Source organism: Pristiophorus japonicus, unplaced genomic scaffold (assembly GCF_044704955.1).
Source record: "Pristiophorus japonicus isolate sPriJap1 unplaced genomic scaffold, sPriJap1.hap1 HAP1_SCAFFOLD_267, whole genome shotgun sequence".
Lineage (NCBI taxonomy): Eukaryota > Metazoa > Chordata > Chondrichthyes > Pristiophoridae > Pristiophorus > Pristiophorus japonicus.
In genome coordinates, this window is record NW_027252417.1 from 757,698 (window position 1) to 780,259 (window position 22,562).

Here is a 22,562-nt window from a genome sequence, read left to right on the forward strand (position 1 = left end):
CCCCATGATTACTGCCGTTCCTTTTTCACATGCCTCCATTTATCCCTTGATTATTGCCCGCCCCTCTGTGACGTTATTATTTGGGAGCCTATAAACTATGCCCACCAGTGATTTTTTCCCCTTACTATCTCTAATCTCCACCCACAATGATTTAACATTTTGTTCATTAGAGCCAATATCGTCTCTCACAACTACCCGGATACCATCCTGTATTAACAGAGCTATCAAACCTCCTTTCCCTTCTTTTCTATCTTTCCGAATTGTCAGATTCCCCTGTATGTTTAATTCCTAGTCCTGGCCACCCTGCAACCACGTTTCTGTAATGGACATCAATTCATAGCCATTTGTAATGATTTTTGCCGTCAACTCATTTATTTATTTCGAATGCTGCGTGCGTTTAGGTAGAGTTTATTAATACTAGTTTTTAAACCATAATTTTTAGTTTTGACCCATCATGCAGCCCCTTTATATTCATACATAGTGTCCCTTCCTATCACCTTCTCGTTTACACTTACCCCAGTGCTACTCTGCTCTGTTGCCTCCTGCCTTTTGCATTCTTTCTTGGGGTCCTGTTCATCTGAGCTCTCATCCACTCTAACTAGCTCAGTGCCCTCTCCTGCGTTCTGAATACTCCTTGCGTTGAGGCACCGAGCCTTCATGCTTGCCTTTTTATTTACCTTGACCCTTTAGAATTTTGCTGTGCAGTGGCCCTTTTTCTTTTTTGATTTGGGTTTCTCTGCCCTCCACTTTTACTCATCACCTTTCTGTTTTTTGCTTCTGTCTCCATTTTGTTTCCCTGTGTCTCCCTGCATTTGTTCCCATCCCCCTGCCATATTAGTTTAACTCCTCCCCAACAGCACTAGCAAACACTCCTCCTAGGACATTGGTTGCGGTCATGCCCAGGTGTGGACCGTCCGGTTTGTACTATTCCCACCTCCCCCAGAACCGGTCCAATGCCCCAGGAATTTGAATCATCCCTGCTGCACCACTGCTCAAGCCACGTGTTCATCTGCGCTATCCTGCGATTCCGACTCTGACTATCACGTGGCACTGGAAGCAATCTCGAGATTACTAATTTTGAGGTCTTATGTTTTAATTTAGCTCCTACCTCCTTAAATTCGTCTCGTAGGGCCTCATCCGTTTTTTATCCGATATCTTTGGTACCAATGTGCATCACGACAACTGGCTGTTCACCCTCCCTTTTCAGAATGTCCTGCACCCGCTCCGAGACATCCTTGACCCTTGCACCAGAGAAACAACATCCCATCCTGGAGTCTCGGTTGCGGCCGCAGAAACGCCTATCTATTCCCCTTACAATTGAATCCCCTATCACTTATCGCTCTCCCACATTTTTCTCTGCCCTCGTATCCAGCAGAGCCAGACACGGTGCCTTGAACTTGGCTGCTGCCCTCCCCTGATGAGTCTTCCCCCTCAACAGTACTCAAAGCGGTGCATCTGTTTTGCAGGGTGATGACGGCAGGGGACCCCAGCACTACTTTCCTTGCAATGCTCTTCCTGCTGGTCATCCATTCCCTATCTGGCTGTGGACCCTTCACCTGCGGTAAGGCCAACTCGCTACACGTGCTACTCATGCTCCAGAGTAAATCCACCCTCAGCTCCAATTTCGCAACGCGGTCTGTCAGGAGCTGGAGGCCGATAGACTTTCCACACACGTAGTCGTCAGGGACATCGGATGTGTCCCTGAGTTCCCACATGGTACAGGAGGAGCATATCAGGTGACCGTGCTCTCTGTCATGCTCTCCTATTCCCCCAAGGCCCCCTACACATACACGCTCTCCTATCCTTCCAAGCTCTCATATGCCTCCAAGCTCTCCTCTCCCTCCAAGCTCACCAATGCCCCAAGCTCTCCTACTCCCCTCAGCTGTCCGTCACCCACAATGCTGTTTTTCTCCCCCGAGATCTCCTAGCACACCCGAGGTCACCTATCCACCCCAAGCTCTCCTAACTCCCCATCTTTCCATCCCCAGCAAGCTCTCCTACCCCTCCTAAGCTCTCCTACCCATCGAGCTCTCCTGCGCCCCCCCCGAGCTCTCCAATTCCACAAACTCGCCTACCACCCAAGCTCTCCTAAACCCCAAACTCTCCTAACTCCCCCAATCTCTCCTACCACCTCCAAACTAACCTACCCCTCCAAGCTCACCTGTGCTCCAAGCTCTCCTACCCCATCAAGCTCTCAAACCCTCAACCTCTTGTAGCACCCAAGCTCTCCTAGCATCAAGCTATACTACCTCCTCCAAGCTCTCCTGCCATGCGAATCTCTCCGAAGCCGCAAGTTCGCCTATCCCACAACCTCTCCAGACCACCTACACACTCCTACCCTCCAAGCTCACCTACGCCCCTGAGCTCATCTACCCTCAAAGCTCTCCTACCCCCCAAGCACTTCAACCCCCAGAAGCTCTCCTACCCCTCAAGCTCTCCTATCTCCCAAGTTCTCCTAACCCCCAAGCTCTGCTACCTCCCCAAGCTCTTCTGCCCCCCCTCATCTCTCCTACCCCCTAGCTTTCCTACCCCAGCAAGCTCTCCTAACCCCCAAGCTCACCTACCTTACAAAGCTATACTTCCCCCAGCTCTCCTAACCCCCGCAATCTCTCCTCCCCCGCAACTCTCCTACCACCCCAATCTCCTCTACCCTGCAAACTCGCCTACCGCCCACTCTCTCCTACCCGACCACCACGCTATTCAACACCCCAAGCTCTCTTTTACCCAATCTCACCTAGACCCCCACAAAATCGCCTAACCACCAAGCTCTCCTACCCGCTCCAAGCTCTCCAACACTTTCAAGCTTTCCTATCCACCGCCGGAGCTCTCCGACTCAGCAAGCTCGCCTACCGCCCAAGCTCTCCTACCCGACCACCAAGCTCTCCGATACACTCAAGCTCTCCTACCCCATCCTCCAAAGCTCTCCTACACCCACAAGCTCTTCTACCACACCAAGCTCACCTACGCCAACCCCCACAAGCTTGCCTACTCCCAAGCTATCCTACCCTCCTCGGCTCTCCAACCCCCAAAGCTCTTCTAACCTCCACAAGCCTTCACAACCCCCGAATGTCACCCACACCCCAAGCTCTCCTACCCTCCAAAGCTCTCCTACTCCACCAAGCCACCCTCCACACGCAAGCTCTCCTACCCTGCAAGCTGCCCTATCCCTCCATGTTCACCTACCTACCAAGCTCTCCCACCTGCCCCCCAAGCACTCCTACCCCCGCAAGCTCTCTTATCCCCCCAAGCTCTCCTGCCCCCACCTCTCCAACTACCCCGAGCTCTTCTACCCTCCAAACTCGTCTACCCCACGAGCTCCTCTACACCCCAAGCTCTCCAACTCCTATAAGCTATCCTACCCACCGCCAAGCTCTCCTACCCCATAAATTCTCCGGCCCCACAAGCTCTGCTATCTATCGAAGCTCTTTTACCTCCCCCCAAGTTTCCCTACACACCCACGCTCTTCTATGCCCCAAGCTCACTTACCCACCCAAGCTCTCCTAAACCCCACATGCTCTCCCACCCCCCACAAACTCTCCTACCCTCTAACTCTCCTAAAGCCCAAACTCTTCTGCCTCTCTAAGTTTGCCTTCCCCAAGATCTCCTGGCCCCCAAGATTTCATACCTCCCCAAGCTCTCCTACCCCGGCAAGCTCTCCTACCCAACCAAGCCCTCAAATCCCACCAAGCTCTCCTACACACCAGGCTCTCCTACCCCAAGCTCTCCTAACCCCGACCAAGCTCTCCTACCTTTCCAAGCTCACCAAACACAAAAAGCTCCCCTACCGCGCAAAGATCTCCTACCCCAACAAGATCTCCTACCCTACCAAGCTCTCCGATATCTCCAACTCTCCTAACGTATGCCAAGCTCTCCTATCCCTCGCCCAAGCACTCCTACAACCAATCTCTCCTACCACTCCCCTAACAAGGATGCCCACCCACCAAGCTCTCCACCACCTCCCCCATGCACTCCTACCCCCCCATGCAAGCTCTACTACATATCGAAGCTATCCAACCACCCCTCCAAGTTTGCCTATACACCAAAGTTCTCCGATGCTCCAAGCTCTCTTACCGACCAAAGATGTCCTACCCCGCCAGGTCTCCAACCAACCCGAGCTCTCTTTTCCCTCCAAGCTCGCCTAACCCAAGCTCTCCTACCCCTCAGCTCTCCCACCCGCCACAAGCTATCCTACTCGCTAGCTCTCCTAAACCCCAAGCTCTCCTACCTCTCCAAGCTCTCCTATCCCCCAGCTTTCCTATCCCCATGCTATTCTACCCCACCAAGATCGTCTACCCCACCAAGCTCTCTTACCCCACCAAGCTCTCCTACCCCTCAAAGCTCTCCAATCCGCCCAATCTCTCCTAACTTCCAATCTCTCCTACCCCACCCCCAAGCACTCCTACCCCGCCCCAATCACCAAGCTCTCCTGCACCTAATCTCCCCTCCACCCTCACAAAGTCGCCTACCCACCAAGCTCTCCTTTCTCCTCCAAGCTCTCCTACCCCGGCAAGCTCTCCTACTTCGAATCTCCCCTACACACCAGCAAGGTCGTCTACTCAACGAGCTCTCCTACCCCTCCCCAAACTTGCCAACACTCCCAAGCTCCCTACCACACCCCTACTACCGAAGTCGCCTGACCCCCCAAGCTCTCCTACCCTACACCAAGCTCTCTACCACACCAAGCTCACTTATGCCAACCCCCCACAAACCCTCCTGCCCCCAAGCTTTCCTACCCTCCTCGGCTATCCTACCCCATCAAGCTCTCCTATCCCCCCAAAGCACTCCTAACGCCTCAAAGCTCTCCTAAGTCCATGCTCTGCTAACCCCCCGAGCTCTCCTATCCCCTGAATGTCAGCTTCCCTGCGCAAGCTCTCCAACACTCAAGCTCTCCTACCCACCCCAAGCTCTCATATTCCTCAATGCAGTCCTATCCCTTCAAGTCGTCTACGCCCCAAGCTCTCCTACACCGCCACCATCTCGCCAACCCCAGTGCTATCCGAAACCGCAGAGCTCTCCTGCCACTGCCGAGCTCTTCTCAACCCCAAGCTCTCCTAAACCCCAGAGCTCTCTTACCCGCCAAGCTCTCCTAACCCCCAAGCTCTCCTACCCACCACAAGCTCTCCTATCCCTTCAAGTCCTCCTACTCCTTCAAGCTATCCGAGCTGCCCAAGCTCTCCTGCGCCGCGAATCTCTCCGAACACTCGAGTTCGCCTACCCGCACGTTCTCCTACTCGCCACGCCCTCCTACCGCAGCAAGCTCATCTATCGCCCCAAGCTCTGCAAATCCCTGAGCTCTCCAAACTACCGAGTTCTCATCGCAACCAGAGCTTTTCTACCGTCTAAGCAATCCTGCCTCATGATCTCTCCGACTCCTTAACCTGTCCAACTCCCATAAGCTATCCTATCCCCCGCAAAACTATCCTACTCCACGAAATCTCCTACCCCCCCAAGTTCTCCTACCTATTGAAGACTTCCTACTCCCCCAAGTTTGCCTACATCCCAAGCTCTCCTGTCCCCAAAGCTCTCTTACTATCTCGAGCTCTCCTATACCACTTTCTCTCCTACCTCTCCAACTCTCCTACACGTCCAACTCTCCTATCCCACGAAATCTCTAAAACCCCACCAAACTCTCCGACACAACAAGGGCTCTTACCCCCAAGATCCCCCAACCCAGCTAAGCTCTACTACCCGGCCAAACTCTCTAAATTCCCCAAGGATTCCTCCGTCCGAAGCTCAACTACCCCACCGAGAACATCTATCTCACCAAGCTCTCCTACCGAAGATCTCCTACCCCCAAGCTCCCCGACCACCACACAAGCTCTCCTACCCCCAATCTCCCCTAAACCCCGCAAGATCTCATACCCCCAAGGCTCTCCTTTACCCCCAATCACTCCTACCCCACCCCGAGCTCCACTACCCTCCCCCAAGCTCTCCCACCACCGCAAGCCCACCTATCCGCAAAAGGTCTCAACAACCAATCTGCCCTACCACCCACCACGATGGTCGCCTACCCACAAGCTGTCCTAAATCCTACCCTTCAATTCCTCCTACACACCCCAAGCTCTCCTACCACACCAAGCTGTCCTACTTCACCAAGATCTCCTATACCCAATCTCCCCTACACCCCGCAAGATTGCATTCCCCCAAAACGCTCCTTTACCTCCAAGCTCTCTTATCAGACCCCGAGCTCTCCGACCATCCCCCAAGCTCTCCTACCACCGCAAGTTGTCCTACCCCCACGAACTCTCTACAACCAATCAGCGCTACCACCCTCCACGGAGGACCCCCACCCACACGCTCTCCTACAACCCCAAGCTCTCCTACCGCCCCCAAGCTCTCCTATCGCATTAAGCACTGCTAACCAATAAATCTCTCCTACCCCCGTAAGCTCTCCTACCCGCCAAGGTCGACTACCCGCGAAGCACTCTTGCCCCCAAGGCTTTCCTGCACCCCCGATCTCTCCTAATCCCGCCGCTTCGAGTTCTCCTACCCTAGAAGCTCTACTACCCACCCAAAATATTCTACACCCCCAAGCTCTCCTACACCCTAAAGCTCTCCTATACAACACGATCTCCTACCAACCGAGCTCTCCTGCGCCTCCAAGTTCTCCGACAACCCCACGCTCACCTAATCCCCAAAAAGATCTACTCCCCTAGCTCTGCCACCCACCCCTCCAAGTTCTCCAACCCGCCCATACTCTCCTACCAAACCCAATCTCGACTACCCCTCTGAGATCCTCTAATCCACTGAGCTCTCCGATTCCCCAGAAGCTCTCCTACACCCAAGCACTCCTGCCCCGCAAGCTCTCGTACCCCACAGGCTCTCGTACCCCCTTAAGCTTTCGAAACCCCAGGCTCTCGTAAACCGCCCCAAGCTTTTCGAACACCCGAGCTCTACTTCACCCACACCCGAGCTCCCGTATCCCCCAAGCTCTCCTACCCTCGCAAGCTCTCCTACTCTTCATGCTCTCCTACACCATCAAGTTCGCCGACACCATCAAGCTCTCCTACCCCCAAGCTCTCTTACTCCTCCAAGCTCTCCTACCCCCCCATGCTCTCCTACCCACCGAGCTCTCCTATCCCCCCGAGCTCCCCGACCCCCAAAGCTCACCTACCCCCTTAGCTCCCCGCCCCAAGGCTTTCTAACCAATAGCTCTCCTAACCGCCAAGCTCTGCTACCTCCCCAGGCTCTCCTACCACCCCCAATCTCTCCTCACCCCAAAAGGTCGCCGACGCATCAAGCTTTTCTATCCCCCACCAAAGCTCTGCTACAATCCTGAGCTCTCCTACGGAACCCGAGCTCTCCTACACCTCCCCAAGCTCTCCTGCCACCCCAGGCTCACCGACACAAGAAGCTCTCCTACGCCACCAAGCACTCCTACACCCCCAAACTCGCCTACTCCCTCAAAGCTCTCCTACGCCCACAAGCTCCCCTACCCCACAAAGGTCACCGACGCCACCCCCGAGAAGCTCACCGACGCCCAAGCTATCCTACTCCCCAAGAGTCTTGTGCCCCACAAGCTCTCCGAAGCCCCACAAGCTCTCTTACCACGCAAGCTGTCCTACCCCCCACCGCCCGCCCACCGCCCAAGCTTTCCTATCCCAGCCAATCTGTCCTATACCTCCAAGTTCTCCTTCACCCCCAAGCTCTCCTGCCAACAAGTTCCCCTACCCACCCCCAAGCTTTCCTACTCCCCCAAGCTCTGCAACAACCACCCAAGTTCTCTTACTCGCCCAAGCTCTCCTACCCCCCACAAGCTTAGATTTCCTCCTAAGATCTCTGAACCCCCCAAACTCTCCTACACCTCCCCCACCGAGCTTTACTAACACCCCCAAGCACTCCCACACCTCCAAGCTCTCCTAACCCACCGAGCTCTTCAACCCAGCACACATGCTCTGCTACCCCCAAACTCTCATACACCCCAAGCTCTTGTACCCTCTCAAGCTTTCGTACCCCAAGGCTCTTGGACCCCCCCAAGCGACCCTATCTCTCGAGTTCTCCAAACCCCCCAACGCTCTCCTACCCCCAAGCGTTTCTACACCTTCAAGCTCTCCTAACTCTCCAAGCTCCGCTACCTCCCCAAGCTCTCCTACCCCCTGAAGATCTCCTACCACAACACAAGCTCGCCTACCCTACACAAACGCCGAAATATGCCTACCCCCAAGCTCTCATAAAACCCCAAGTTCTCCTACCTCCAAATCTCCTACGACAACACAAGCTCTCCCATCCCCCGCTGTCCTAAATCCCCAAACACACCTACCCCCCGAGCACACCTACATACCGCCCTCAAGCTCTGCTGCCATCCAAGTTCTCCTACCCCCTTAAACTCTCGTACCACACCCAAGCTCTCACACACTCCTGGCCCTCGTACCTCCCAAGCTCTTGTACCACCCCAATCTTTCGTACCCACCCAAGCTCTCATTCCCTCAAGCTCTCGTACCGACCCCAAGCTCTCGTATACCCCAATGCTCTCGTAACCCCGAAGCTCTCGTAATCCCTATGCTCACCTACACGTTCGCACCAATTTCTACTACGTTCCATCACAAACTCTTCTAACCCTTCCCCAAAGCTCTTCTGTCCTAACAAGCTCTTCTCGCCCCGACAAGCTCTTCTACACCCCCAAGCACTTCGTCACACCTAGCTTTTAACCCCCAACATTTCTAAAACCCTCAAAAGCTCGTCTACCCACCCAGGCTCTTTAGCCAGCCCATAAGCTCTTTCACCCATCTCAAGCTCCGAACCCCGAAGCTTTTCTAACCCGCAAGCCCTTGTATCGTACAAGCTAACTTACACCCGCAAGGTCTCGTACACACAATCTGTCCTACCACACCCACCCCCAACCACAACCTCTCCTACCACGCAAGGTCTCCTACTCCCGTAAAGCTCTCCTACCGTCCTAGCTCTCCTACCCCTGCAAGCTCTCCAACCCCCCCCCCCACCACCAAGCTCTTATACCCCCAAAGCACTCTTACCCACCAAGCTCGACTACAAGCACAAGCTCTCCTTCACCCAAGCGCTCCTAGCCCCAACACTCTCTGCCCCTACCAAGCTCTCCTACCCCCCAACGTCTCCTACCCCACCGACGCTCTCCATCCCCCAAGCTCTCATAACCCCAAAGCTCTCATAAACCCGCAAGTGCACCCACTCCAAGCTCTCCTACAACCCACAAACTCTCCTACCCGCAAAGTTCTCTGACTCAGCCGAGCTCTCATACTCGAAAAGCTCTCCTAACCCCTCCTAGCTCTACTAACCCCCAAGCTCGGCAACACCCCCCTCACCCCCAAGCTCTCCTACGCCCAATCTTTCCTACCAGCCCAAGTTCTCCAACACCTCGAAGCTCTCCTAACCCACCGAGCTCTCCTACCCCCCCACAAACTCTCCTACCCCTCAAGCTTTCCTTCCCCCAGCTCCCATATACACCAAGCTATCGTACCCCCCAAGCTCTCCTATGCCCCCCCAAACCTCACCGACCCCAAGCTCTCCTAATCCCCCACGCTCTCCTATCTTTCCAAGCTCGCCTAACCCCCAATCCTCCCTACCTCCCCGAATCTCTCGTACCCTCCAAGATCTCCTACATCCCCAAGCTCTACTCCCGCCCCCCAAGCTTCCCTACACCTCCGAGCTATTCTACCACACTAAGCTTTCCTACACCTCCAAGGTCTCCTACACCCCATGCTCTCTTAAACACCAATCTCTCCTACCTCCAAAGCTTTCCTACGCCCCAAGCTCTCCTTCGCCGCAGGCATCGTAACCCCAATTTCTCCTATGCCCAAAAGATCTTCCACCCCCAAGCTTTCCTACAACACCCAAAGCTCCCCTACCCCATACAAGCTCTCCTAATCCCCCAAAGACGCCTACGCCCCAAACTCACCTAACCTCCAAGCTCTCCGACAACCACACGCTCTCCTAAACACCAAGCTCTCTCCTACCCCTCAAGTCTCCTACACCCAAGCTCTCCTACCCCCCCCAATATCTTCTATTTTCCAAGCTCTGCTACCGCTCAAGCTCTCCTACCCATCATGCTCGCCAACCGCCCCGCCCTGTGCCAAGCTCTCCTGCCCCTCACGCTCTATTACCCAGCCATGCTCCCCTACCCATCCGAAGCGCCAGTACCGCCCCCCCCCGCACCAAGCTCTCATATCCACCAGGCCCTCGTACCTCCGAAGCTGTCGTACCAGCCTAGTTCTCGCACCATCCCAAGCTCTTGTACCACCCCACGTTTTCGATACGCCCAGGCTCTCGTACACCACAAGCTCTCGTATCCCCGAAGCTCTCGTAACTCCGAAGCTCTCGTAACCCAAGCTCTCCTTTCAGTTCCCACCAAGTTCTTCTCCTCTTCCACCACAAGCTCTTCTACCCCTTCCGCCCACGCTCTTCCAGCCCTTCCACCCCACAAGTTCTTCTACACCACGAGGCTCTTCTACCAACCCCCGATCTTCGAACCCCAGCTCTTCTAAACCCCAAGCTCTTCTACATCCTGAAGCACTTCTATACCCCAAAGCTCTAACCCCCCCAACAATTGTAACACCCCCAAAAGCTCTTCTACACACCATAAAGTCTCCACCCACCTCAAGCACCTAGCCTCCATGCTCTTCTACTCCCTCAAGCACTTCTACACCACAAGCTATCCTATCCCCCCAATTTCTCCTGCACACAATCTCTCCTACACGACCCCCATCCAAGCGGTGCTACTTCCCAAGGCCTCCTACCCCCTAAGCTCTCCTGCCCCACAAGCTCTCCTAACACCCAAGCTTTCCAACCCCCCAAGCTCGCATACACCCAAAGCTCCCCTACACCCAAGCGCTTCTTCCCCACAAGCTCTCCTACCCCCGAACCTCTCCAACCCACCCAATCTCTCATACCCCGAAAGCTCTCCTATACCCGCAATCGCTCCTAGCCCCCAAGCTCTCCTACAACCCACAAGCTGTCCAAACCCACAAGCTATCATACTCCCAATGCTATCCTACCCCCCCAAGCACTTCTTCACCCCAAGCTCTCCTACAACCTACAAGCTCTCCTCCCCAGCAAGCCCTCCGACACACCAAACGCTCCTACCCCCAAAAGCATTCCTACCACCCAAGCTCACCTAACCCCAAATCTCTCGTACGGCCCAAGCTCTCCTTGCCCCCGTAAGCTCTCCGACACGCCAAGCTCTCCTTCCCCCAAACTCTCCAACACCCCCAAGCTCTCATACCTCAAAGCTGTCCTACCCCCGCAAGCGCTCCTGCTCCACAAACTTGCCTACAACCCACAAGATCTCATACCTCCGCCCCCCCCAAGCTCTCCTATCTCTCCAGTTTTTCTCCTGCGACATTTGGTGCTGGTGCTCTTCACTCTCTCTCCTGCGACAGTTGGAGCTGGTGCTCTCCACTCTCTCTCCAGCAACAGTTGGAGCTGGTGCTCTCCACTCTCTCTCTTGCGACAGCTGGAGCTGGTGCTCTCTACCTTCTCTCTCCTGCGACAGTTGGAGCTGGTGCTCTCCACTCTCTCTCCTGCGAAAGTTGGAACTGGTGCTCTCCACTCTCTCTCCTGCGAAACTTGGAACTGGTGCTCTCCACTCTCCCATCCTGCGACAGATGGAACTGGTGCTCTCCACTCTGCCGTTGGTGTAGGAGGGAGGGCTTTATTTTCCTGAGCAATTGGGATCGCTTCTGGGGAAGGTGTGACCTGTAAATGTCGGACAGGTTACCCCTCAACAGAGACGGGACCAATTTTCTCGCGGGTGGTTTTGATGGTACGGTTGGGCGGTTTTAAACTAGCTTGGCAAGGGGGTGGGAACCCAGGAGAGGGCTCTGAGCTCGTTCGAGTGGATGAGCGCTCAGATGGACAGAACCCCAAGAAAAAATGAAAAAGTCAGGAGGCAAAAGAGCAGAGTAGCACTGAGGTAACTGTAAACCACAATGTGATAGGAAGGGACAAAATGTATGAATATAAAGGGACTGCAGTAGGGTTCAAACCGAAAAATCATGGTTTAAAAACTAGTATTAAAACGGTCTACCTAAACGCACGCAGCATTCGAAATAAAGTAAATGAGTTGACGGCACAAATCATGACAAATGGGTATGATTTAGTGGCAATTACAGAAACGTGGTTACAAGGTGGCCAAGACTGGGAATTAAACAGACAGGGGTATCTGACAATTCCGAAAGATAGACAAGAAGGGAAAGGAGTTGGGGTAGCTCTGTTAATAAAGGATGATATCAGGGCAGTTGTGCGAGACGATATTGGCTGTAATGGACAAAATGTTGAATCATTGTGGGTGGAGAATAGAGATAGTCAGGGGAAAAAGTCACTGGTGGGCGTAGTTTAGAGGCCCCCAAAAAATAACTTCACGGTGGGGAGGACAATAATCAAAGGAATAATGGAGGCATGTGAAAACCGAACGGCAGTAATCATGGGGGTTTTTATCCTACATATCGATTGGTCAAATCAAATCGCATGGGGTAGCCTTGATGAGGAATAAATATAATGCATATGGGATTGTTTCTTAGAATAGTATGTAACGGAACCTACAAGGGAGCAAACTATCTTAGATCTGGTCCTGTGTAATGAGACAGGAATAATAAATGATCTCCTCGTAAAAGATCCTCTCGGAATGAGTGATCACAGTATGGTTGAATATGTGTCACAGATTCAGGGTGAGGAATTAGTGTCTCAAACGAGCGTACTATGCTTAAACAAAGGGGACTACAGTGGGATGAGAGCAGAGTTGGCTAAAGTAGACTGTAAACAGAGACTAAACGGTGGCACAATTGAGGAACAGTGGATGACTTTTAAGGAGCTCTTTAACAGTGCTCAACAAAAATATATTCCAGGGAAAAGAAGGACGGGAAGAGAAGGGATAACCAGCGGTGGATAACCAAGGAAATAAAAGAGCGTATCAAATTAAAAAATAAGTCGTATAATGTGGCCAAAGATTTTAAACGACAGCAAAGAATGACTAAAAAAGCAATGAAGAAGGGGAAGATTGATTACGAATGTAAACTTGCACAAAACATAAAAATAGATCGTAAAAGCTTTTTCCGATATATAAAATGGAAAAGAGAAACTAAAGTAAATGTTGGTCCCTTAGAAGATGAGAAAGGGGATTTAATAATGGGAAATGTGGAAATGGCTGAGACCTTAAACAATTATTTTGCTTCGGTCTTCACTGTGGAAGACACAAAAACCATGCCAAAAATTGCTTGTCACGGGAATGTGGGAAGGGACGACCTTGAGACAATCACTATCACTAGGGGGATAGTGCTGGACAGGCTAATGGGACTCAAAGTAGATAAGTCCCCAGGTCCTGATGTAATGCATCCCAGGGTATTAAAAGAAATGGCGGAAGTTATAGCAGATGCATTCGTTCTAACCAACCAAAATTCTCTGGACTCTGGGGAGTTGCCATAGGATTGGAAAGTAGCTTATGTAACACCTCTGTTTAAAAAAGGTGGCAGACAAAAGGCAGGTAACTATAGGCCGGTTAATTTAATATCTGTAGTGGGGAAAATGCTTGAAGCTATCATTCAGGAAAAAATAGCGGGACATCTAAATAGGAATAGTGCAATCAAGCAGACGCAACATGGATTCATGAAAGGGAAATCACGTGTAACAAATGTACTGGAATTATGTGAGGATATAACGAGAATGGTGGATAGAGGTGTATCGATAGATATGATGTATTTAGATTTCCAAAAGGGATTCGATAAGGTGCCACACACAAGGTTGCTGCAGAAGATAAATGTATGCCCAATCAGAGGAAATGTATTAGCATGGATGGAGAATTGGCTGGTTAACAGAAATCAGCTTGTTGGGATAAATGGGAACTTTACGAGTTGGAAATCGTTGGTTAGTGGTCTGCCACAGGGATCGATGCTGGGAGAACAACTGTTTACAATATACATAGATGACCTGAAGGAGGAGACAGAGTGTAGTGTAACAAAATTTGCAGATGACACAAAGATTATTGGGCAAGCGGGTTGTGCAGAAGACACAGAGAGGCTGCAAAGAGTTTTAGATAGGTTAAGCGAATGGGCTAAGGTTTTGAAGATGGAATACAATGTCGGAAAATGTGAGGTCATCCACCTTTGGAAAAAAAAACAGCAAACGGGAATATTACTTGAATGGGGAGGAATTAGAACGTGCTGCAGTGCAGTAGGACCTGGGGGTCCTTGTGCATGAATCCCAAAAATTTAGTTTGCAGGTGGAGCAGGTAATCAGGAAGACGAATGGAATGTTGGCCTTCATTGCGAGAGGGATGGAATACAAAAGCAGGGAGGTCCTGCTGCAACTGTACAGGGTATTGGTGAGGATGCACCTGGAGTACTGCGTGCAGATTTGGTCACCTTACTTAAGGAAGGATATACCAACTTTGGAGGGGGTACAGAGACAATTCACTAGGCTGATTCCGGAGATGAGTTGGTTACTTTTGATGATAGATTGAGTAGACTGGGACTTTACTCGTTGGAGTTCAGAAGGATGAGGGGTGATCTTATAGAAACATTTAAATTAATGAAGGGGATAGACAGGATAGAGGCGGAGAGGTTGTTTCCACTGGTCGAGACGAGAACTAGGGGGCACAGCCTCAAAATACGGGGGAGCCAATTTAAAACCGAGTTGTGAAGGAATCTCTACTCCCAGAGGATTGTGAATCTGTGGAATTATCATTCCAAGGAAGCAGTTGAGGCTAGCTCATTGAATATATTCAAATATATATATTTTTAACCAATAAGGGAAGTAAAGGTTATGGGGAGCGGGCGGGTAAGTCCGCTCCCCATAAACCTTATTGGGTGGCGGAGCAGGCTCGAGGGGCTAGATTGCCGACTCCTGTTCCTAATTGTTATGTTCTTATGTTCTTATTAATGTTGGGGAAGTCCAGAACCACGGGTCACAGTCTAAGGATAAGGGGTAAGCCATTTCGGACCGAGATGAGGAGAAACTTCTTCACTCAGAGAGTGGTGAACCTGTGGAATATTCTTCCACAGAACGTTGTTGAGGCCAATTCACTAAATGTATTCAAAAAGGAGTTAGATGTAGTGCTTACTACTAGGGGGATCAAGGGGTATGGCGAGACAGCAGGAATGGGATACTGAAGTTGCATGTTCAGCCATGAACTCATTGAATGGCGGTGCAGGCTCGAAGGGCCGAATGGCCTAATCCTGCACCTATTTTCGATGTTTCTATGTTGTTTAAGCCCTCCTACCACCGCCAAGCTCTCCGACCTCCCCAAGCTCGCATACCACCAAAGCTCTCCTACCCCCCAAGTGCTCCTACCCCGCAAGCTCCACTACAACACACAAGCTCTCCTACACCGCAAGCTCTCCCACCCCCCAAATCGCTCACACACCCCCAAGCTCTCCTACCCCCCAAGCTCTCCTACACCCCAAGTCTCTCCCACCCAAAGCTCTCTCTCTCTCTCCCCTCACACTCCAAGTTTTCTCTCCTCCCCCGCCCAAAGCTCTGACTTCTACCCCACCCCACCCCAAGCTCTGTCTTCTACCCCCAGCACCCCAAGCCCTCTCTTCTCTGCCCTCTTTCCCCCAAGCTTTCTTCGCTGCCATCCCCAACCTCGCTCTCCCCGCTAAGATGGCTCTCCACTGCGCAAACTCTCTCTCACTCCGTCATCCGCAAACACTCTCCCCCCACTAGCTCTCCCCGCTAAGCTCTATGCCCCCAAAGCTCTACACCCCCATGCATTCTCCCCTCAAGTTCTCTTCACCCCCAAGCTCTTCCCCACCCAGAAGTTCTCTCTCCCCCGCCGCAAGCTCTCTTCCATACATCCAAGCTCTCGATCTCTTCGTCACCAAAGCTCTACCCCGCCATGATCTCTCACTGACCCCTACCCAAGCTCCCTCTCTTCCCCGCAAGCTCTCTCTCTTCCATGCACCAAGCTCTCTCTTCACCCACTCGTTACTGTTTGCCAACCAGAGAATGAATCATTTATCTGTAATCTCTACTTCCTGTTTGTTCGCCAATCTTCTATCATTGCTAATGTATTACCTCGAACCCCGTGAACATTTATCTTGTGCAGTAACCTTGTATGTGGCACCTAGACAAATGCCATCTGGAACTCCTAATACACCACATTCACTGCTTCCCCTTTATCCACCCTGTTCGGTACATGCTCAAAGAATTGCAGAAAATTTGACAAACATGAATTACAGTTCCTTGATCCATGCTGACACTGCCTGACCAAATTTTGCTTTTCCCAATGTTCTGTTACTTCTACTTTAATAATGGACTCCAAGATTTTCCCAACCACAGATGTAAGGCTTACTGATATAAAGTTTTCTGTTTGTTGTGTGCCTCCTTTTTTTAATAGGGTCGTTACACTTGCTGCTTTTCATACTGCTGGGACATCGCCAGAACACAGGTAACTTTGGTAAATTACAACCAAAGAATCCACAATTCATGCCGCTACTTTTCTTAAGAGCCTAGGTTCCAAGCCAACAGTTTCGGGGGAGTTCTCTGTCTTAAGTCCGATTACCTTACTGAGTACCACCTCCTTAGAGATCGTGATTGTGTTAACTTACTACACCCCAGACGTAAAGATCATGTCTGTTGCACCCAGCAGTGTACGGAATCCGACCTGTGACTCCGGGAGGAGCTACACAGCCACAGGGAGAAGACGGTCGAAGACGATTTTAGCGATGATCTTGCCAGTGGCTGAAAACAGGGAGATTGCTCTGTGTTTGCCGTTGACCAACTTGTTCGCTTTTTTCTCTCCCCACTCCATTACCAGGCGCTCTCTCTCCCCCACTATCCCCCTAACAGCCATGCTCATTCTCCCTCTCCCCCCAACAAAAAAATGCTCCCCTTCAACAAATAGACTCTCTCCACACATTCAACAACGATGCTCTCTCGCTCCTCCACCAGAAAGCAGTTTCACTCTCTGATCCCCCCAACAAGTCTCTCTCTCCTACACCCCTTACCCCATTAACAAAGGCTTTACCACACCAGAAGATCAAGTCTCTTTCTTTCCCGCCCGCCCCCCAACATTCAGGCTCTCTCTCACATCCCCAACAACCAGGCCCTCTCTGCACGACGCTCAACCAACAGGCTATCTCTCGACACCCCCACCACCCAAGATGCATGCTCTCTCCTCCCCCTGCCTCAACAACCAGGCTCTTCCCCCGCAACATCTCGGTTCTCTCTAGCTTCCCCCGCCAGTTTCATCCAGGCTCCCTCGCATACGCCCAACAATCTGGCACTATCTACCGCCTCACTATCCAGGCTCCCATCCACGAACAAGGCTCCACCTGTAAACAACAACCGGGCTCTCTCCCATGCCCCCGCCAACAATCAGGCTATGTCTGCCCCGACCCCAACAACCAGGCGCTATCTACCCACTCCCACCTCAACAACCACGTTCTCTGAACACCGGACCCCAGATAAAACAACCAGGCTCTCACCGCCACGCCCGAAAAACCAGACTTCTTTTTCTATCCACTCCCACCCACCCTTCAATTCAATTTCCCGTATCCCATGAAGGACGTGATTGCACTAGCGAGCATTCAAAGGAGATTTAATAGGATGCTGCCTTGATTGGAGAAATTTAGATATGAGGATAGATTGGATAGGCGGGGTTTGTTCTCATTGGAACAGGGAAGTTTGAGGGAAAACCTCGTTGATCTTTACAAAATATTGAGTGGCGTCGTAATAGTCGATAGTAAGGCCTATTTCCATTGTTGGAGGGGTCCTTTACGTGGGGGGTGGGTCGGTCTAATGTGGTTGCTGGAAGTTTTAGAGGAGATTTCAGGTGGCTTCTTTACGCAGAGCAATGTGGGTAACTGGAACTCACTGCCTGGAAGATTGTTGGATGCAGAATCCCTATCACTTTTAAGAGATGGTTGGATTGGCACTGAACATGCCGTGACCTGCAGTGTTATGGACATCGAGCTGGAAATTGGGATTAACCTGGATAACCTCTTGTTGCCCTGCAACTCTAATAGTAAGTACTGCAGGGAATCGAATACGGCCAGGCTGACCTCCTGGACTGGTTTATGTCACTGGGTGTATTGGAGAGGAATTTTCCCTAAATTGTCCTGGGTTTTTAACTGTTTTTTGCATCTCCCGGGGATCCCATTGCTCCAGTTACAGTGGAGTGTAAAATGTTTCAGTGTAAGTGGTTTGCAGTTGTATTAGGTGGACTGGTTGGACTGGTGCTCTTTACATTTGTGCCATTGTTCGTAGGTTTATCGGGAACCTTCAAGGCTGCTGGCCGAGGGTCGCGTGGCTTTCAATCGGACAGTACGGACACGCTGGGCCAAAACGACCTCCTTCTGTGCTATATATTTCGAAGTTTCTATGTTTCTACAACCAGGCTCGCTCTCTGTACCCCTCCCCAACTACATGGCACTCTCCCCACGAAAGATCCATGGTCCCAATTCCTGAACTCCCAACAGAAGCAGTTTCTCTCTACCCGCCCTCCCCCAGCAACTAATCTCGCTCTCCCCGCCCCCCAACAACCAGGCTGTCTCTCCGCGTCCCCCCAACCGAAATCGTTCTCGCTCCCCGCCGCCCGCTCTAAACAAGCAGGCTCTCTCTCTCTCTGTCCCGCGTCCACCAACAGACATGCTCTATCTGTTGCATAAGTACGGATGGGTTTGAAGTCTTCAGCGAGAAACGGCTCACCAACATATTCTCAAGCGCAATTAGGGATGGACAATTAGTGCCCAGATCCCATGAACTAATAAAAACATGGACACATAAAAACATAGTAAATAGGTGCAAGGTAGTCCAGTCGGCGCTTCGAGCCTGCACCGCCATTCAGTAAGATCATGTTTGATCATTCACCTCAGTGCACCTTTCCTGCTTTCTCTCCATACCCCTTTATCCCTTAAGCCATAAGGGCCGCATCTAACTCTCTCTTGAATATATCTAACGAAATGGCGTCAACAACTCTATTCCTCAGGTTCACAACTCTCTGAGTGAAGAATTTCCTCATCATCTCAGTAATAAATGGCTTACCCCTTATGCTTAGACTTTGTCCCCTAAATCTGGACTTCCCCTAAATTCCCCTAAATACAAGATTCTTCTTCTATCTTACCTGTTGTATTGTATGGGGTTAATCGCATAGGGTTAATTATGATATTTACTTATTCATAGGGTGTCTCTGCTCCCATGCCCCGTAGAATGATGTTGCTATTTCGAGAGAAAGAGAGGGAAGCGACCTTGAGACGCACACCAGCTTGTTATGAGATGGTCCGCGGCTTGAGCTCTCATGCTTTGTGGACAAGCACCTGGGGCCTGACAGATTTGGAGTTGGCCAGAAGCCACATGCACCCATGTTTTGTTCAATAGTATGCTTATTTGATAATACTAATGTACAGCATTGTCCCGTAGCACTGAGAACTTCGCCTTGGACCGTGATTCGCGAGCGGTGAAGGGACTCCCAATGCTCCAGACCATCAGTCACTTGTGGAGTTCCCGACGGGCGGAAGGCCGTGAGCGTTGTTGCATCTTATCATACTTCTCTTCTCTTTGTAAACTGTATTATTAATGATTCTTTTCTCTCAGTAAAAGGTATCTTATTCTTTACTTCATTTGTCTTGTCTCTTATTTAACATGCATCCAGATCCCGAACCAGGGTCTATTATTATTGACCCAATACATTTTGGCGCCATGAACAGGATCTAGTAAAATGTTTAAGAGAAAAGAGAAGAAGCAGTACCCTCCTGCGGGAGAGAAGTATATAATACCAAGGTGGTGCACGAGGGTTGAGGGTTTTGGCTCTCTTGCCAATGTGCTAGCCCGGTTTGGACCCCCGTTACATGGGGATACGCTGTTATTGGAACAGAACAAAGATAGAGCCGTACCCCACGCGGTACTGTCTCTTCTGGAGGAAGCGGGCTTCAAACAGGAGAAAAATAGTCCCGCATAAATGGGATGGATTTTGTTGATAGTCTTAACGGTGATGTGTAAAAAACTTAAGGACAGTGAGGCAGAAAACCTTCAGTTAAAAACAGCTGCTAAATGTCAAAACTGGACCCTGACTGAAGCGGTCCGCATGGCAAAAGAACGGGCGGACAAGGTCAATGAAGAATCAGAGACTTTAATATGCCGTCTGCCGATAGTACAAAATAAAAAGAAGGCTCGACGACGGAAATTATTACTGGATTTGAAATATATATTTTGTATTTGCTGCTGCATGTGGTATGGGCTTGCTCAATCCGATCCCAGTGAGTGTTTAAAAGCAAATGTAAAATCATGTGGGCAATGTATGCAAGCTGGAAAAAATGGAGAGGGGTTGGAACGGCAGGAAACTAAAGATCCTCCCCCATAAGCTCCGGCCATGGAAGCTAGACCCCTTTTTAGAGAAATAAGACGAAACAGGAAGATGAGGATCAAGCGATAACAACCAGAGGGGTGCGTGACTTCACCACTCGTTAGTTACAAGAAATGGTTACTATAGGGGTCCTGCAAAAATATCCCTCTGCCTTTGATTGGGAAGGGGAGGTAAAACCTTGTAATACTAAGGCAGAGGGTGAGATACAGTTGCCAAACATGGCAACACAGGGAGGAATATATCAGCAACAATATCGAGGGCCAGATCAGGAGCTCTTTACGGCAGGAATACGGAGCAGCCTGATGAAGAGTGGCCCTCCTATGATGAGGGGTTCGCTACTCGCATTATTGGGACCAGCCCAAGGGCAGCGGGTGGGGCACGCCTGCCTATTGTTAGGGCAGTTATACGATGTAGAAGATCCCTCGACTAGCGGTGTGGCCGGGATCGGGGAGCACTCCCCGTTAGAACCACATCAACCCAAGCTCTCGGGGATCAGAGGCCACACATTCCGATTACTTACCTGGCAGGGGAGTAACCATAATATACTTTGTTTAATGAAGAAAGCCTTTGTGAATGTCTGTCTGTGAATGAAAGCGCTTTTGTGATTTTTTGACTGCGGAATGTATCTTTCATGTGTCTGAAAACTAGTTTGGTAAAATAGTGGCACTGCCTTTTTGTTTTAGCCCCACCCACTTTTTCAAAGAGAGTGAAGTATTTTTTAACCCTTCGTATTGTTGTCCTGTATGTGGGAAGTCTTTAGAAAGTGTGAACCTTACAGTGCAAATCATACAAGGGCTCCTGGGGGCGGATATCATTAGACATGCGGTGTTCTCCTACAATATTCCTGTTTGGCCTGTGCAGAAACACGACAAAAGTTGGAGGATGACTGTGGAATATCGTCAACTGAAAATATTTGCCCCTCCCCTGGCAACCGCTGTCCCCGATATAGTAACTATAACAGAGTGGCTGTCTGAAGAAGGTGCGGAGCGCTATGCGGTAATCGATCTGCCCAATGAGACACACAAGGTCCGGCGAGCGCAGCAAAGCTCCATTGTGCGCTGGAGATGGAATATCGCAGACAGAGCAGGTAAAGGAAAAGAAGGAATCACCCGACTACATGAGCATGTGGCTGAATACCCACAAATAGCTGAGAGTGAACTTACACAGTCATCTGTCAGTTTAACCCAGCAGTCACCGATTTCCTGGGGCGTGTATTTTGAACAGTTTACACCTGAAGAGCGTAGCCATGCCTGGTTCACAGATTGCTCAGCGATCTGGCGAAACTGCCTTTGGCGTTGGCGAGCCGCTGCCTTCAATCTAAAGACCCAGACAATTGTGCGGGACTTGGGTGTGGGAGTCTCCAGCCAGGTAGCAGAACTAACAGCTGTAGTCATGAATTAGAAGAGGAACAGCAACAAGTATACATATAGACTGACACATTCACAGTAGCAAATGGCATGGCGAGCTGGTTGCGAAACTGGCATGAACATAACTGGCAAATAACTGGGAAAGTCTTGTGCGGAAAGAACCTATGGGAACCAATATGGTCCAAAGCCCAGAAGATGAAAATAACTGTATATCATGTGGGCGCTCACATGAAAAACACTTCAAAGACATCTGAATATAATAACACAGTTGATAATATAGCCCGGGGACGGGCTGTCAAAGAGGTTGAAGAGGAAGAATATGGCATTGGCAAGTGGGCCCAAAACAAATCTGGACATGTGGGCATACATTGTACGATACAATGGGCTCGAAATAGGGGGTTACATTTGACTACTTACGGTGTTAAACAGATCATAAACACCTGTGAACTTTGTCAAAAGGTGAATAATTTTCCCCTGCAACGACAACCCGGTGCCCATATTAAGGCCGCAAGTTTCCACATGATTTGCTCCTGATTTTTAGGCGCAACTGGTGGAGAACGGAGTATCTTAGAAATCGGAATTCTCCACATTTAAGTTTTCTGCAGTTCTCGTCAGGTTGAACAGTTTCACTTTTGAACCGAATATTTTTCAAAATGGGGCGTGTACGGCCACTGACGCCTGATTTGAAAGTTTCCACAGTGAAAACGTACTCCAAACTAACTTAGAATGGAGCAAGTGAAAATTTTTGTCGGCCTGAAAAAACCTTGTCTACACATAAGAAAATCAGGCGCAGATTACAAATTAGGCGTCCGGAACGAGATGGGGGCGGGGGGCGTGGGAGGGGGGAAGGGAACTCATTACATTCTACAATAAATCTTAAGTTATACTTATACAACTATCATACAAATAAATCCAACCTGAATAAA